Raw genomic sequence first — 5,000 nt, forward strand, 5'->3', positions numbered from 1 at the left:
GATGGGGTTCATGAGTGTGGGCGTGCGGAGGCGTACGGGCGTGAATTGGGGTTTATGAGTGAGTTGAGGAAATAGGGGATGGGGGGGGTATGAGGCCATGGAGGGGATAGTGAGGATATGAGGCGATGGAGGGGAGAAGGAGGGGAGGAGGAGGTGTCATGAGGAGAAAATACGGGATAGAAACAGAAATAGGAGAAAGACTATGAGGAAGAATATGAGGAGACGGGAGAAGAATGCGATAAAAGACGGGAGTAAAGAAGAAGACGAAGGAATAAGCACCACCAAGGAGGGAAAGATTAGGAGGGGTAGGGGTGTGGTGGGGGGGTGGGGGGTGTTAATGGGGGAGGGAGGGGGTAATGGGTAAAGGGGGAGGGGGCATGTTGCCAGAGTTATGCAGTTCGGATTTACATTCCCGTCGGATTGCTGGAGGGGGAGGGTGGGGGAGAAGGGGGTGGAGGGGGAAGGGGGGGAGAGAGGTGTGAGGTGTGGCTTGGCATCGCCTTGCTGCCTCATAAACTCATGAGGTTGTTTCTTTTCTTTCTCTCTCTCTTTCTCTCCGTCTCTGTCTGTCTGTCTCTTTTTTTTTACTCTCTCTATCTATTTTTCTTTCTATCTATATGTATATCTGTCTCTCTCTCTCTCTCTCTCTCTCTCTTTATATATATATATATATATATATATATATATATATATATATATATATATATATATATATATATATATACATATATATATATATATATATATATATATATTTATATACATATCTATATATATATATATACATCTCTCTCTCTTCTCTCTATCTCTCTCTCTCTCTTCTCTCTTTCTCTCTTTCTTTCTCTCTTTCTCTCTTTCTTTCTCTCTCTCTCTCTCTCTCTCTCTCTCTCTCTCTCTCTCTCTCTCTCTCTCTCTCTCTCTCTCTCTCTCTCTCTCTCTCTCTCTCTCTCTCTCTCTCTCTCTCTCTCTCTCCTCTCTCTCTCTCTCTCTCTCCCTCTCCCTCTCCCTCTCCCTCTCCCTCTCCCTCTCTCTCCCTGTCACTCCTTCCATCACTCCTTTTAACACATGGACTTTTTCCCACTACGTTCTCCTTCTTCATCATCTTTATCTCTCTTATCTCATACTTTACTTCCCCCTTTCTCTATTTCTTTATGGTTTATCTACGTTTTTACTAGCAACAGAAAACGAGACACAAGGGCATACGCGAATCGAATAAATATTAATCTAATTAATCTAAAACTTATATCCGTTTTCTTTCGTTAATCTCTATAGCCTCAAAATTGGAAGAAAAACGTGATAAGATGATGAAATATTATTCATCGGTTATCTTTCCACTCTTTAAAAAACAAACGAAACTATAAGAAGAAAAAGATAGATAGATAGATAATAAGATATAAAATTCATAAGACAACATCCGACTGATGAGGACTTCCGGTTGTGTAAAATCCTTGTATCATGACGTCATACAGACAACGTGTTCGGATAACGTAATACGAACAAGTTTGATAAGCGGATATGTTGTTCTTCCGTTTGTGTTTTAACGGAAAAAAACAACATTGCAAGATTATTTCATGTTGCAAGGTATGGGGTTCTTTTTTGAAAATTCCCCCCCCCCCCTCTGCTTTTTAATGACAATTTTGCGAGAAATAAGAACGATTTGGTCTATCATTGCAACTCAAAAGTCAAAGTTGCAATGGATCTGTTATATATTGCAACATGGACTATTGCTTTTGTTGTTTCATATAGTTACAGTCGCTTTTTTATCGTTTTATAATCATTTTTACAGTAGTTTTTATAGTCATTATATCAGTTATTAATCATCATCTTAATCATCATTGATTCTTACCATTATTATCATCATTACAATCACTCTCCACTTATTCTCTTTTATCTACACTACGTTATCGGTGTCATTCGCTTACTTACTCTCTTTATCGTAATATTCCCTTTGTATTATTCCTCTTGCGTTCAATTGCCATTATTATTCCCCTCACGACTGCAACAGTAGCTTGTCGTAACTTTTACTTATTTATTATTATTAACACAACGTTTGTCTCTTTCAATAGAGCAGGTACCGCTCTATAAATCAAAAATAGAATACACCTCTCTACATTATCTTTTCGGACCATATGTCAATATAATTAAAGAACAGAACCCAGGTTATCATTAACACGGCCAAAAAAAAAAGAAAACAAAAAAAAAAAGGTGTATGTACATTGACACGCCCTCTGGCTTCCTTATATGGCATTGCCTCGCCTACCTGTGCTGTCTGTCTGTCATTCTAGGAATATCTTTGCCGTGTTCTCGTCTACTTTCTACTTTTTTTCTACCGCTCTCCCTGGTCTATTTTAAGAGTAAACTAGATCTATTTGCGATGCTTGTAAAGTGCATTTACTATTTGCTATGTTGTACTTAGAGGTAATATTTTTTTTTTTTTTTTTTTTTTTTTTACTTTAAAGCACGCGAACTTTACAGGATATTTTTGTTGAGGATTTGGAATGTATAGGAGTGGAAGAAGGGAAGGAAAAGAAAGTGAAATGATTCTCTTTTCTTTCTCTCTCTCTCTCTCTTCTGTCTCCCTCTTTTTTTCTCTCTCTCTCTCTCTCTCTCTCTCTCTCTCTCTCTCTCTCTCTCTCTCTCTCTCTCTCTCTCTCTCTATATATATATATATATATATATATATATATATATATATATATATATATATATATATATATATATATATATATCGCTCTCTCTCTTCTCTCTCTCTTTCTCACTCTCTCTCTCTCTCTCTCTCTCTCTCTCTCTCTCTCTCTCTCTCTCTCTCTCTCTCTCTCTCTCTCTCTCTCTCTCTCTCTCTCTCCATCTATCTATTAATTCATGAATATACCTATCACTCTCTGTCTCTATCTCTATCTCTATTTATTTATCTATTCATCTATATAAATATCTATATCTAACTCTATTTCTACAGATCTATCTATCTCTATCTATTTATCTCTATACCTATCTATTTGTACCTCACGTTTTCTCCTTCCTCTTCTCCCACCCTTCCCCCCCTCCCACCTCCTCCCCCCTCCTCCGCCCTTCTCCCTCTCCTACCCTTTCCACCCCCTCTCCACCCTCTCTCCTCCACCCCCTCCCTCTCCTACCTATCTCACCTCCCTCCCTCTCCCCCCCTCCCTCCCTCTCTTCTCCCCCTCCCTCCCTCTCCACCCCCTCCCTCTCTCTCCACCACCATCCCCCTCCCTCCCTCTCCACCCTCCCTCCCTCTCTCCCAAAGATCAAAGAAGCCAATTTTGGTTCATTTCTCTCCCTCGACCAAGAACACCGGCACCGCCCACAAACGCGGGCGTGCGTTAAACATTCACACGAACTCGCCACTTCGCCCATGCCAGAGGTGTAGGGGAAGCCAAAGTGGGCGGGGTTGTTGGTGGGGGTGGATAGGGGGAGGAGGATAGGGGGATAGGGGACGGCGTGAGCGGGGGGAGGGGAGAACGAGGGGGGTTGTTAGGAGTGGAGGGAGGGTAGAGGTCGATAAGGGGGGTGGGTAGGACGGCGTGGGCGGGGAGGGGGAGGGAGGGGCGGAGGTTGTTAGGAGAGGGGGAGGGTAGGGGTGGATGGGACAGCGTGGGCGGGGGAGGGGAGGGAGGGGTAGAGAGAGGGAGGAGTGAGTAGGGAGAGAGGGAGGAGGGTAGGGGGTTGGAGGAAGATGGGAGGGGGTGGAGAGGAGACAGCGTGGGCGGGGGAGGGGAGAGGGAGGGGAAGGTTGTTAAGAGGGGAGGAGTGGAAGAAGGAAGGAGGGTAAGGGGGTTGGTGGTAGATGGGGAGGGGGTGGATTAGAAATGGTGAGGAAGGGAGGTTGGAATAAATGAGGAGGAGAGGGATAGAGAAAGTAGGGGAGGAGGAAAAGGGTATAGACGATGATAGGGAGAAGAAGGAGGGTTTGATAATAGAGGGAATTGACATAGGTAGGGAGAAGAAGAGGGATAGAAGGGTAGGGGAAGGAAGAGGAGAGAGCATAGGGGAGGATAGGAAGGAAAAAGAAGTAGGATAGTGAGGGACGGAGTGGTATGGGGAGGAGGGAAGAATTAGGAAGAGGAAGGATAGAGATAGAAGAGAAAGGATTGAAGTGGAATAGGAAAGAATAAAGTGGAAAGGATAGAGAGGGATAGAATATGTATAAGGAAGAAGAGAGAGATTGAAACAAATGATAAAAGAGGGATAGAGCGGATAGGAGAGGAGAAGAGAAACGTGAAAGGGGAAGGAAGGGATTGGAATAAACATGCGAAAGGGGTAGTGGATAGTAAAAGAAAGGAAAATAACAGAATGGATAGAAGACAGAGGAAAGAGTAAATAAGGAAGGAGAATAGTTAAAAGAATAAAGCATAAGAGACGGAGAGAGAATGGAGGACTGGAAAGGATAGGAAAAGGAGGATAAAAGAACAGGAGAGAGAAGGAGAAGGATAGGTAGAATAGAAAAAGGAAGATGAGTAGACAAGAGAGGAGAAAGAGAGAGGTTGAGTAGACAGAAAAAGAGAGATAGAACAGAAAAGAGGACATAGGACCTATACAGAAGTGAAAAGAAAGGAATTAAATAGATAGAGAACAGGGATAGTTAGAAATAGACGAAAAAAAGGTTAGTAGATAGGAAAAAGGAGATAATAAAACAAATGAATAGAGAAGGATTTAGTAGATAGAAGAAAAGAACAGAAAAAATATGCATAGTGCCAAGAAGAAAGATAGGCAAAAATAAGATAAAAAGGGTTAGAGAGAAAAGGAGAGAAGGAAAAAGCCAATAAAGCAGAGGAATACGAGAAGAACAGAAAAATTATATAGTATCTAGAATAGAGAGAGACAAAGATATGAAAAAGGGAGTTCGCTAACTAAAGAAATTATGATAGATAAGAGAAAAGGCGAGAAGGATAGCGCGAATAAAAGAGAGAAGGAGAGAGGGAATAAAGGAGAGAAGGACAGAGCGAATAAACGAGAAAAGAATAGAGTGAATAAAGGAGAGA

This window comes from Penaeus vannamei, chromosome 36 (genome assembly GCF_042767895.1).
Source record: "Penaeus vannamei isolate JL-2024 chromosome 36, ASM4276789v1, whole genome shotgun sequence".
In the NCBI taxonomy this organism is placed as follows: Eukaryota; Metazoa; Arthropoda; class Malacostraca; order Decapoda; family Penaeidae; genus Penaeus; species Penaeus vannamei.